Raw genomic sequence first — 14,199 nt, 5'->3', positions numbered from 1 at the left:
CGTTATCCTGACCTCAAGTGATCCTCCCGCCTCGGTCTTCTAAAGTGCTGGGACTACAGGTGTGAGCCACCACGTCCAGCCAAGAATTCATTTTTAATTGTTCCCTTCACACTTTCATCCTGATGCTAAGCATACTGCTATGTGCTTGCCTGTTAGAAACAAATTCTTAATTGTCTGTTTGAATAAGATACTGCTGTAGAGAGGATTAAATGGGGTAATACATATGAAGCAATTAGGACAGTGCACAGCATCTAATAGATGCTCACTAAGTAGTAGCTGTCCTAAATTAAAAAGTCCTCTCCCTCTATCTGTTATCTGATTGGAGCTGACTCAAAGAAAAATATCCCCCAAAAGGATTCTTCCCCTTTAAAAGAATACCATTGCTATTGCACGTCTTAGACCCTTTTAACCTTCATCTGTATTCAGTCAAAGACTTTTTAACAGGGGCTGATCTTGTTTAAATGTTGAAAAGTTAAGTTTCACAAAACAGAATGATCATTAAACTAAGAATTACGGGTTTTAATGTTCATTACGGTTTCCCAACTACAGGCATACAGTGACAAGTTGAATATGAGAATATGAGCCCTCAGAAAAATCTTAGAGATAATTTTTCTAGTTTTTCTCATTTTCTTTCTTTCTTTTTTAATAGGAAATTAAGATCCAGAGAGAGAAAATCAACTTGCCTAGGGCTACATAGGGAGTTTGTGGCTGAGCTGGGAAGGCACCAGGGTTTCCAACTGCCAGCACAGTGTTCTCTGGATTTCCTTCCCTTACTAGTAAGAGATTCCTTGTATGGACTTGGAGCCAAATCTTATTGCTCAGGTCTCTTTCTATACAGGAACAGAGAAGGGAGATCCTCAGGCTATGGAAAAACACAAGGCACGGACAATATTCCTGTGATTGTTAATACTGAGTGTCAACTTGACTGGTTTGAAGAATGCAAAGCATTGTTCCTGCCTGTGTATGTAAGAGTGTTGCCAAAGGCGATTAACATTTGAGTTAGTGGACTGGGAGAGGCAGACCCAACCTCAGTCTAGGTAGGAACACTTTAATCAGCTGCTACTGTGGCTAGAACAAAGCAGGCAGAAGAAAGTGGAAAGAGCAGACTTGCTGAGTCTTCCGGACTTCGTTTTCCTCCCATGCAGGAAGCTTTCTGCCCTCGAATATCAGACTTCAAGTTCTTTAGCTTTAGGACTCTTGGACTTACACCAGGGGCTTGCCAGGGGCTCTCGAGCGTTCGACGACAGACTGAAGGCTGCAGAGTTGGCTTTCCTACTTTTGAGGTTTGGGGACTTGGACTGGCTTCCTTGCTCCTCAGCTTGCAGACGACCTGTTGTAAGACTTCACCTTGTGATTGTGTGAGTCAATACTCCTCAATAAACTCCCCTTTATATACACAGCTATCCTATTAGTTCTGTCCTTCTAGAGGATCCTGATGAACATAACTCCTCCCTCATGCCAACTTCTCAGGACACAGAGAGAGAGCTAGAAACCAGTGCAAATGTGTTCATAAGCCATTGGCTTCCCGGATTAGTCCAGATTTGACATAAACCAAATGCCAATTTGAAGAATCAAGAGCAAGTAAAGGATGAGATAGGAATGGAGAAGGGAAGTCATATGAGTATCCCATATTTGGCTTCCTTCAGGCAAGGGTTGTATTTTTGTAATCTTGCATTTCCTAATACAAAATTGTTGAATAAATGAATACATTCTCAGCCTTTCTCTGGCATTACCCTTAAATTATATGTTAAGTATATAGAGAGAATCTAAAGCCTGTCAGAACATCAGATACAGTTAGATTAATCTGAATAATGCAAGACCAAAATTAAGAGCTGAAAAATTAACTTGACCAAAAACTGTGCTTCAAGTAAATGAATCTAATGGACTTATTTTTCAGCTTATTTATCTTATCTAATGTTTTCAAATTCTATATCTGTCTTAAAAGTCTTCTTATTTTGACACTTTTTAAACAAAATATACATAACCATTCTAGTCATGAAGGGAAGACAGAGAGTAATCAAATGATTACAGAAACAAACCTATAATTATAACTGTGGCGAGTAGAATGAAATAGGAGAATTGTAAGCAAAAATGGCATAATTAATAGAGGCATAGAGGTCTAGCTTTCAGAACTTGGAGGGTGATGGTCTGCCACAACTCACACTCTTCTCCAGGTTTGAGTTCAGAGTTCAGTTCTGGCTGCCTCCATTTAAAACCCCTAGCAAGAAATTCTCCTACTGCCGCCACAGTTTGTCTGATTTTTTAAAAATGCCATTTTCTCACATGCTCTGCTTCTCTTCAGAACAAGAACAAAAACAAACAAGAGAAAACTAGATTTCTTTCATTCATTAAAGATTTTTGAGTTCCCTACTATGTGTCAGGGATTTCACTAGAGCTAAGGATATAGTAGATAGAGAAATGAACCTGGCTTCTGCTCTCCTGGGGCTTATGGTCTTGCAAGAGAGACAGATAGTAATCCCATGATTGCACAAATTAAAGGTGTAAACACAAATGATAAGTGCCAAAATGTACAGGAAACTATGAAGAAACATAATGTAATTCCAATTAAAGCTCTTAAAAGGCTTTTCTAAGGATTGAAATTCACACTGATATTTAAAGAATATGTAATAATTAACAAATCAGAGAGGGGTGATGTCCCATTATAGATAGTAGGGAACCACTTCCACTGGCCAAGTTCTTCCTGGGAAATTGTGTGACCTGATTATGTAAACTGTGAATTGGAAGGAATTGAGTATTCCAGAGTAATGAATTAAATTTCTAGGGCCAGCAAGCCAAATCCAGCCCTGCTGCCCATTTTTGTACAGCTCATGAGATAAGATTGGTTTTTACTCTTTAAATGGCTGAAAAAAAAGATCAAAAACAGAATAATATTTTGTGACATATGAAAATTATGTGAAATATGGGAAAATTTCAGTGCCCATAAATAAAGTTTCATTGCAACACAGACACAGCCACTTCTTTATGTTCTATGGCTCCCTTTGTGCTACAGCTGCAGAATTGAATTGCTGCAACATGGCTCGGCAAAGCCTAAAATATTTGCTATCTGCCCCTTTGCAGAAAAAGTTTACCAACCTCTATATTATAAGAAAGTGTTTCTTTTCAGAAGATAAAATTGTCAGTGTTGAGGTTGCTGCTTGAGGGAAGGGTTTAAATGTTTACGGTAGTGGAATTATATCGGTTCCGGGAAACAACTTTTCAACGTTTGTAAAAGTGATTGGCCTGCTCTTTGGGCCCAAGTGTCCCTAAGAGATAACTGAGGCTTTAGTGGATGGCTTCTTTTCTATAGAATGCAGCCACTTTGCCCCTGCTAATATGAGGCAGCCACTTTCAAGAGTGGGAAGATTTTAGTTGCAGTTGCAGTGCCCATTTATTTAAAAAAAAAAAAAAAAAAAAGAGAGAGAGAGAAAGGGAAAACAAAAGACCAAAAACAGCCTATGGGACCTGTCATCTTCTGAATTAGCACCCTTGATGTCATCAAGACTGCCAGGGCCTGCCATTTCTCTTCTCCTGATGCACAGACACAGGAAGATTAAAAAAGAGATTGTATGGTTTTGCCTGCTAAAATCATTTATACCCCTCTCTTAGGGTCAGCAGCTCAGAAAGGTAGGGTGTAAGCAAAAAAACAGCATATGTACTTGGTTGCCTGCTTTCTCCATGCTAATACAACAGCTTGTAGAAGCAAGGTCAAGGAATTTAAAACAAAAAATATACCCACTGTATTAATCTGTTTTCACACTGCTATAAGGAAATACCAGAGACTGGGTAATTTATAAAGAAAAGACATTGAACTGATTCACAGTTCCACATGGCTGGGGAGCCCTCAGAAAACTTATAATCATGGCAGAAGGCAAAGGGGAAGCAAGGCATGTCACACATGGCGGCAGGAGAGAGAGGGAGAATGAGGGGGGATCTGCCAAACACTTTTAAATCATCAGATCTCATGAGAACTCACTCACTATCATGAGAATAGCCAGGAGGAAATATGCCCCCATGACCCAATTACCTTCCACCAGGTCCCTCCCTTGACATGTGGGGATTACAATTTGTGATGAGATTTGAGTGGGGACACAAAGCCAAACCATATCACCTTCTTTGATCTTCCTTTTGGGAGGAACAATACGAAGAAGAAAAGAGTATTACAGGCAGAGAAAGCAATGTGCTTGAAGGTTTCAAAGTGAGAAAAAAGGTTGATGTGTTCAAGAACAGAAGGAAGACTGGTATGGCTGAAGCTCAGAGAGCAAAGGAGTGGTAGGGTCAGAGAGAGACTGGAGTCAGATCATGCTGGGCCATAGTAGGATATTAAACATGTTAAGATGTTGTCATCAGAAATTGCAGAAAATTTAAGCTCTTCATAGATGCTGCTGGGAGATGTGGCCCAGCATGTTTTCCAAAACTGGTCACACCAAATATCCCATGCCATGTGCCCTTCTTTCAATGTGAAATAGAAACTCCATTGAGATATGGGGTCTGTGTTCCCTCTCCTTGAATCGGAAGGACTGTGATGACAAGAGACACTCACAACTTCCTAAGCTACATCATAAGAAGAGATGCAGCTTCCACATTGTCCTTTTAAGATGCTTATTCTTGGAACTCAATCATCATATTGGGAGGAAGCAGACAGATTATGTAGAAAGGCCACATGACAAGTTCCAGCCAACAGCTCCCACTGAGGCCCCACTGGACAGAGGACATTAACCTCCAGACATATAAATGAGCAAATGTTGAGATAATTCTAGCCCCCAGCCGTTGAGTCACCCGAGACTTCCAGTGTTCCCGGCTGAAGTCCAAAGCACTGAAGCAGAGGCAAGCTTCCACCGGTTTCCCAACCCAGAGTCCATGAGTATAACAAAATTATTGGTGGTGTTTTATGCCACTAATTTGCAAAGGTCAGATAATTAGGGTACATAGAAACAGATAACCAGAACAAGAGGCTCACAGCTCCAAAATCTAGGTTTACTAAATCCCATTCTTACCTATTCCCTTCCTTTTTAAAAAATAATTTAGAATATCTACTGGCAATAGTTCCCATTGTTATTTAACCTAACTCCATATAGGACTCTTTCCATGCCTTACCAATCCCCTCTCTGCTGCCCAACCCCTCAACCAATTCTGCTGCAATGGCTTCAGCTCACAGGTTCAATTCTTTTACAGAAACAGTAAACTCAGAGTATAATCTTATAAGGCATTTGAATAAGGCATTTTAACAGCATTTGTAATTTTATCTTCCTTCTCATCAGAGGTATAGGTCCTTTAAGGGAAGGGGGAAAACCCTGGCAAGCCAAAGTCACTGTTAGTAGCTACAGAAGATTAAAAAAGAAAGGAATATCACATGCAAATCTAGTTTTACTTGGTTGCAGAAAAACTTGGGAGATATGAAAACCTGTTCACAAATTGTCACCTTTCTCACAAACTGCAGCATGATTCACAATTCAATCTGCATGCAAATTTGATCAGAACACTGCTTTCTTACTCGTCATAACCTGTTTTCTTGGAAACAGATCCCTCCTGGGAGAGCAGGAAGTTTGACGTCAATTTTAAGGTTTCCACAAGTACTGGCAGGGAGTTGTTCTGTAGGTACCTCCTACAAATCACAGATTTCCTTGCCCACCACCTTATCTATCTTTTTGTCCTGAGACCATTAGGAGGATGTTAAGAGAAGGCAAGAAGAAGGCAACAAATTGTCTCCTTGCTCTGATTCTTGACCTCCAGCTTGAAGATTCTTCATTTGCAAATAGGAACAAGAAGATAGTGTGAGCCCTAGTGACTGCCTTTTCCCATTGGAAAGGAATGGTCACCCTCAAAGGGGAAAGCACTTTGCTCTGCTTTGGACAGGATCTGCTCTTTTAAGCACTGTTTGATTTAAATATAACAGTAAGCCTTCCAGATTGAATACTTTTCATTTCTAAGAGCAGATCAATTCCAATTTACTTCTGAAATTCTGCTTCCATGAAATAACTAATTATGTGTCTTATGGGATTGTAGCGGACGTAATGAACTGTTATAGTTTGGTGAGGGATATATGTGAAAGGGTTTTGGAAAGCCTAAAAAACACATTAAGGGAAGAAGAATCTTGTTGACTGCATACCACTAACATTTTTGAGCATTGATCAGGGCCAGTCTACTATGATACACTGTTCACAGACAGTTATTTGTTTAATGCTCTCAATTTTATAAGTTTGAAAATAAACTTGTTCCCCTTTTAGAGAGGCAGAAACTGAGGCTTGGAGACCTTCAGCAATTTTCAGAGGGTCATACAGCTGGGCAGTGTTGCTGGGATCCAATCCATGTTAAACAGCTTCAGATCCAGCACTTGCTAGAACACACACTTGACTCTGATGTGAAGCCTGAGAACTGATGGCTTCATTCAGTTCTAATCATGCAGCAGATCAGCCACACACAATATAGTTTTGAAGGATATCTGATCTCTGTTGATGGATGATGAGCACTGCCCACAATGTTTGCAATTTCTCTGTTTGACTGTCTGGATATTGTTGTTTTTAAAAACCCTTGAAAAAGTGCTTAGTGCCTAAAAATACCCCAGCAAGCTATGTAATGTAGTTTCTAATTTGAACTTGCTTAGAATGGAATGCACAGCGATCACACTATCAAAAGTAAGGGCTGCCTGGGACTAGAGCTGGAAGGACTAGGTCATGATTGCTACTCTGCCTGGATCCGTTGGGCAGCTTTGAGCAAAGCTCCTTTCCACTCTGGACCCTGCTTTTCCCATTTGTGAAATGAGTGAATGGTACTAGGATAATAGCTTTTACGCTTTATACCTCATAGAAGGTTATAGGGTCACCTCTAGGAGGTAGACAGAGGAAGAATAAGCCAGATTCAGGTTTACCTGTTCCCACAGAAAACAGAGCACATCCACAATTATTTTATACACTTGGGCCCTAATTACATTGTTAATTGAAAAAATAGCCAAATGTTGCTTTTGCCTAACCACCTTCCATTCCCTCCCTGCATACTCTTCTTTATTCTCATAATTTTTCTTTAAGAAACAATCTTCATTCCAACTTTTCATGGACCAGTGGGGATGTCTGCCAAGGACCCTAAACACTCTGGACCTACAGGTGGTTCCATGGCTCAGATCAGAGCAAACAAATCCTTTGAGAACACAAGTTTAAAGTGTGGAAGCCAAAAACAGAACAAAATTGGAGCAGATTCATCCCCCCAAAGGCTCTTGAAAAGATAGATGTGAAAGACTGAATTGTATCCCTGCCCAACCCCAATTCATATGTTGAAGTCCTAGCACCTAATGTGACTATATTTGGTGATAGAGCCTTTAAGTGGGTAATTAATGTCCAACAATGCCATAAATGGGAGCCCTAATCCAATAGGATGGGTGTCCTTATAGGAAGATAAAGGGACACTGGAAGTGAGCATACAGAGAAAAGGCCATATAAGGATACAATGAGAATGTGGCCATCTGCAATGTAAGAAAAGATGCCTCACCACGAATCAACCTTGTGAGCTCCTTGATCTTGGACTTCTAGCCTCCAGACTATGAGAAAATACATTTCTGTTGTTTAAGCCTCCCAATGTATGGTATTCTGTTATGTCAGCCCAAGATGACTAAAACGGCCTAGTTTTGCTCCCCAAATGTCCAGGCAAATCTTCTCTATTGCCTGTTATATCAATTTTCTTTGGGATCTGTGAGTTACCCCAGATCTTCTCAATATCCTCATTGGCATACATTATAAATAGTGGGTTTTTGTTGCTTAAAACCAAATAGCCCAGCACAGTGCTTTTAAGGAGAAAAAAATTCAAAACTGCAAAGTAGACAGATGCTAAAATCTCCTCCAATCCTAGAACTTCATGGTTTTTGTATTACAGTCATCCAAGGATTTAAAGATGTTTGTCTACCATAGCAAAACTTCATATTTAGGTTGAAAAGAAAAGAAAAAATTCAAGCAATTTGGCATTTATTCTACAAGTTTTTAAATACTAAGTGGCTGAAAATTAGGGGAAGTTTGGCTGAATTTTTTACTCTTATAGTTACTATAACAATGTGATTGTAAGGGGCTCTCCTGCCACTGCTGGGTTGAATCCTGTGTCTCTGAAGCTGTAACACATAGAGCATATTGAGTAGGAGAATCTTGGACTAAGTCATGTCAGTATTCTTGTGACTCCACTCCATTCACCTTCTCTCTCAGCTGTGCTTCTAGAGTCCTCTATAGTTTCCAAATGAAACAAAATAAATGAATAAATCACACCACCTACTGGCTGGGAGGTCAACCCGCATGGTCCATTATAACTTCTGCAGACACCTATGTATAGTGCTTGAATAGCTCTTACCCATGAGCACCACATACTGGACTATAGGGTGAACTGCACAACCCAACATAATTTCTGCAGACAGAAGCACACAGTGCTAGGGAACAAGGTAAGCCTTCCAAGATCACCTCCAATCTCTGCAGGAGACAATAAGCCTGTTCACACAATAATCACGACTAAAATCTAGAAACAACTAGCAGTTGAGAAAACTACTACACTAAGGCTGTCTATACCAAGGAGTTTGTACAGAGCCTTGGCTCCTAAAAGTATATAGAAATAAATCCGAAGAACCCTAACCAATATACGCAACAGTCACTCCCTCAAGAAGGAAAAATGACATTCCCATGAAAGTAAATTCAAAATAAGAAGTGGCAGCTTCTCCAGATGCAAAATAAACAACACAAAGACCCTGACACTATAAAAAAAACAGTGTGGTAATACTCTCCACAGAATCACACTAGCCTTCTAGCAGTGTATCCTAACCACATTGAAAACTCTGAAATGACAGATAAAGAATTTGAAATATAGATTGTAAATAAGCTCAGTGAGATCCAAGAGAAAGTCGAAAACCAACACAAAGAAATCAGAAAAACATTTCAGGATAGGAAAGAGATAGACATCTAAAACAAACAGACAAACAAACAAACAGAACTTCTGGGAATAAAAATCTCACTAAAAGTGTTACAACATACAATTGAAAGCTTTAAAGATACTGTAGAACAAGCAGAAAAAAAGAATTTCAGAGGCTGAAGATAGGCCTTTTAAATTAATCCAGTCAGACAAAAGTAAATAAAAAGCAATTAAAAAAAAAAAAAAAAAGAACCAAGCCTCTAAGTAAAACAATGGAATTACATAAAGTGACCAAAGCTATGAGATGTAGGCATTCCTGAGGGAGAAGAAGAAGACAAGGTAAAAAGTTTGGAAAACCCACCTGAGGAAATCGTTCAGGAAAATTTCACTGGTCTTGCTAAAAATCTAGACATCCAGGTACAAGAAGCTCAGACACTACCTGAGGAATAGTCTGCTAGATAAGCACCACCATATAGGCATATGGTCTTCATACTACCCAAAGTCAACACCAAGGAAAAAATCCTAAAAGCAGCAAAAGAGAAGTATCTAATTACTTATGAAGGAAATTCCATCAGACTAACAGTAGACTTCTCAGCAGAACCCTTATAAGCCAGAAGATATTTGGGGTCTATCTTTAGTCTTCTTAAAGAAAAAAGTGCCAGCCAAGAATCTTATATCTGCCAATCTAAGCTTTATATATGAAGAGGATACAAAGGTATTCCCATACAAACATGTGCTAAAGGAATCTCTCACCACAAAACCAGTTCAAAAAGAAATGCTCAAAAGAGTTCTGAACAGGAAAACAAAAGAAAAATACTCACTATCATAAAAGCACATGAAAGTACAAAGCTCATAAATCCTATAAAGCAATTACACAATTGAAACTATAAAGCAATTAGGTAACAACATTATGACAGGAACAAAAACCTCACATATTAATATCATTTTGAATGTAAATGGCCTAAATGTCCCATTTAAAGTAGATAGACTGGCAAGTTGGATTTAAAAATAAGGCCCAGCCATTTTCTGACTACAAGAAATCCACCTAACTAGTAAAGATATTCACAGACTCAAAGTAAAGGGGTAGAAAAAGATGTGCCACAAACACGGAAAACACAAACAAGCAGGAGTAGCTATATACTTGATATACTTATATCAGATAAAATAGACTTTAAATCAATAGCAATATGTTAAAAAAAACACACAAAAAATGTCATTATATAATAATAAAGGGTTCAATTGAACAACAAGTTACAGCTATTCTAAATATGTATGCACCCATCTCTGGAGCACACAGATTCATTTTGAAAAATACTACTAATCCTAAGAAAAAAGATCAACAGCAGCACAATAATAATGAGGGTCTTCAACACTCCATTGACAGCACTAGACAGATCACTGAGGCAGAAAATCAACAAATAAACTCTGAACTTAAACTAGACTCCAGACTAAATGAACCTAGTTGACATTTACAGAACATTCTACCCACCGACTGCAGAATATACAATTCTCTCATCTGAGAATGGAACATTCTCCAAAATAGACCATATGCTTGGCCATGAAAGCAAATCTCAATAAATTAAAAAAAAATCAAAATTATATCAAGTATCTTCTTGGACCACAGTGAAATAAAATTAGAAATTCATACCAAAAGGAATTTTCACAACCATACAAACATATGACAATTAAATAGCTTGCTCCTGAATGATCTTTGGGTAACCAATGAAATTGAGGTAGAAGTTAAAACATTTTCTGAAATAAATTAATATAGAAATACAATATACCAAAACTTCTGAAATACAACAAAAGCAGTGCTAAGAAGGACCAGAGAAGAAACAAATGATACAAAGTATCAACAAAACAAAAAATTACTTCTTTTAAAATATAAAATTTATACATGCTACAAGAAATAAAGAGGAGATTCAAATAAGTGCAATCAGAAATGATAAATGTAACATTACAGTTGATACTACAGAAACGCAAAAAATCATCAGAGACTACTATGAGCATCTCTACACACACAAACTAGAAAAGCTAGAGGAAATGGATGAATTCCTGGAAACACACAATTTCCCAAAATTAAACCATGAAGAAGTAGAAATCTTGAACAAATCAATAATGAGTAGTGAAATTGAATCAGTAATAAAAATCCCCTTTAAAAAAAGCCAGGACCAGATGGATTCATAGTGAAATTTTACCAGCATACAAAGAAGAGCTGGTACCAATCTTATGGAAGTTATTCCCAAAAAATTGAGGAGGAGAGATTCCTCCTTCACTCATTCTATGAAACAGGTATCACAGAATCAGGTTGTATCAGACTCAGGTGAAGACACCAGAATCAGATAAGGATACAAGCCAATATTCCTAATGAATATAGAGGCAAAAATCTTCAACAAAATACTAGCAAATTGAATGCAACAGCACATCAAAAAGTGACCCATTATCAAGTGGGTTTTATTCCAAAGATTCAAGGATGGGTAGACATACATAAATCAATAAATGTGATTTGCCACAAAACAAAAACCATACAATTGTCACAATAGAAATGCAGAAAAACATTCAATAAAATCCAATATCCCTTCATGATAAAACTCCTCAGCAAACTAGACACTGAAGGAACATACCTCAAAATGATAAAAGCCATATACAACAAACCCATAGCCAATATTACAGTCAATGAAGAAACATTGAATGCATTTCCTTTAAGAACTGGAACAAAATAAAGATTCTCACTCTCACCACTTCTATTCAACATAATACTAGAAGTCCTAGCCAGAGCAATCAGGCAAGAAAAAGAAATAGAAGGCAATCAGATTGGAAAAGAGAAAGTCAAATTATCTCTGCTTGCTAATGACAAAATTTTATACCTAGAAAACCCAAACACTCCTCCAAGACTCCATGATTTGATAAATTACTTCAGTAAGGTTTTAGAATACAAAGTCAACATGCAAAAATCAGCAGTATTTCTATGCACCAATGTTTGATCTGAGAATCAAATCAAGAACCACTTACAAAAGCCACACAAAAAATAAACTACCTAGGAAGACTAAAGAGGTAGAAGATCTCTACAAGAAGAACTACAAAACACTGATTTAATAAATCAGAGGTGATAGAAACAAATGGAAAAATATCTATGTTTATGGAATTAAAAGAATTAATATCATTAAAATGACCAAATAGCCCAAAGCCACATACAGATTCAATGCAATTCCTATCGAATTACCAATGTCATTTCTCACAGAATTAAAAAAAAATCTAAAACGTATATGGAACCAAAAAAATGCCTGAATAGCCAAAGCACTTCCAAACAAAACAAACAACGCTAGAGGAATTATATTGCCTGACTTCAAATTATACTGCAAGACTGTGGTAACCAAGAGAATATGGTACTTGTACAAAAATAAACACATAGAGCAATAGAACAGCATAGAGAACCTAGAAATAAAGCCACAGACCTACAAGCAACGATTGTCAACAAAGCTGACAAAAACATGAAATTGGGAAATAACTCTCTATTCAGTAATTGTTTCTGGAAAAATTGGACAGCTGTATGCTAAAGAATGCAACTGGACCCCTATCTCTCGGATGCAAAAATTAACTCAACATGGGTTAAAGACTTAAATGAAAAACCTGAAACAATAAAAATCCTAGAAGATAACCTAGTAAAAACTCTTCTGGATGTTAACGTAGGCAAAGAATTTATGACTAAGGCCTCAAAAGCTAATGCAACAAAAATAAAAATAAACAAATGGTACTTAATTAAACTAAAAAGCTTCTGCACAGCAAAAGAAATAATCGACAAAGTAAAAAGACAACCTAAAGAATGGGAGAAATATTTGCAAACTATGCAGACAAAAAAGGACTAATATCCAGAATCTGCAAGGAACTCAATTCAACAAGAAAATAAACAATAACCCCAATAAAAAGTGGGCAAAGACATGAACAGAAATTTTTCAAAAGAAGACATGCAGATGACCAAGAAACATATAAATTACTCAACATCACTAATCAGAGAAATGCAAGTTAAAATCACAATGAGATAGCATCTTACACCATACACCAGTCAGAATAGCTTTTATTAAAAAGTAAAAGGACAACAGATGTTGGTGAGGATGTGAAGAAAGGAGAACACTTATAAACTATTGCTGGTAATGTAAATTAGTACAACCTTTATGCAAAATAGTATGGAGATTTCTCAATAAACTAAAAATAAACCTACCATTCTGCTGAGTGCAGTGGCTCATGCCTGTAATCCTAAAACTTTGGGAGGCCAAGGTGGTAGGATTGCTTAAATTCAGGAGTTCAAGACCAGCCTGGCAACACAGTGAGACCTCATCTCTATTAAAATTTAAAAAATAATAAATAACCGGGTATGTTAGCACATGCCTGTACTCCCAGCTTCTCGGGGAGGGGGCAGTGAGGTGGGAGGATCACTTTAGCCCAAGAGGTTGAGCCTGCAGTGAGCCTTGACCATGCCACTGCACTCCAGCCTGGGTGACAGAGGAAGACCCTGTCTCAATCAATCAATCATTCAATAAAACTACCATTCAACCTAGCAGTGCCACTACTGGTTACCTACCCAAGGGAAAAGAAATAATCATATCAAAAAGATACCTGCACTTGTATGTTCATCACAGCACTATTCACAATAGCAGTCATGGCATAAAGCTAAGTGTCCATCAACAGGTGATTGGATAAGGAAAATGTGGTACAGGTTCAGGCATGGTGGCTCATGCCTGTAATTCCCAGCACTTTGGGAGGCCACGGCAGGGGGATCACTTGAGGACAAGAGTTCAAGACCAGCCTGGCTAACATGATCTCTACTGAAAATGCAAAAATTAGCCCGGCATAGTGGTGTACACCTGTAGTCCCAGCTCCTCAGGAGGCTGAGGCAGGAGAATTGCTTGAACCTTGCAGGCAGAGGTTGCAGTGAGTCGAGATCATGCCACTGTACTCCAGCTTGGGGTGGGGGTGGGGGAAAGAAGAAAGAAAAGAAAAGAATATGTGGCACATATACCGAATGAAATATTATCAGACATAAAAATAATAAAATCATGTATTTTGCAGCAATATAGATAAAGCTGGAGGCCATTGTCCTATATGAAATAACTAAGAAATGGAAAATAAAGTACCACATTTATACATTGTTTATCAGATCTAGGAGATCTGGGGCAGAGACTATGGTGTTTGCTAGGTATACAATCAAGTTATCTGCAAATGGAGACAGTTTGACTTCCTCTCTTCCTATTTGGATCCCCTTTATATCTTTCTCTTGCCTTACTGTTTTGATTAGCACTGCCAGTACTATGTAGAACAGGAGTGAGGACA

This window comes from Sapajus apella, unplaced genomic scaffold, assembly GCF_009761245.1.
Source record: "Sapajus apella isolate SASKATOON/1434 unplaced genomic scaffold, GSC_monkey_1.0 scaffold71, whole genome shotgun sequence".
NCBI lineage: Eukaryota > Metazoa > Chordata > Mammalia > Primates > Cebidae > Sapajus > Sapajus apella.
Note: the sequence above shows the minus strand (reverse complement) of the source record.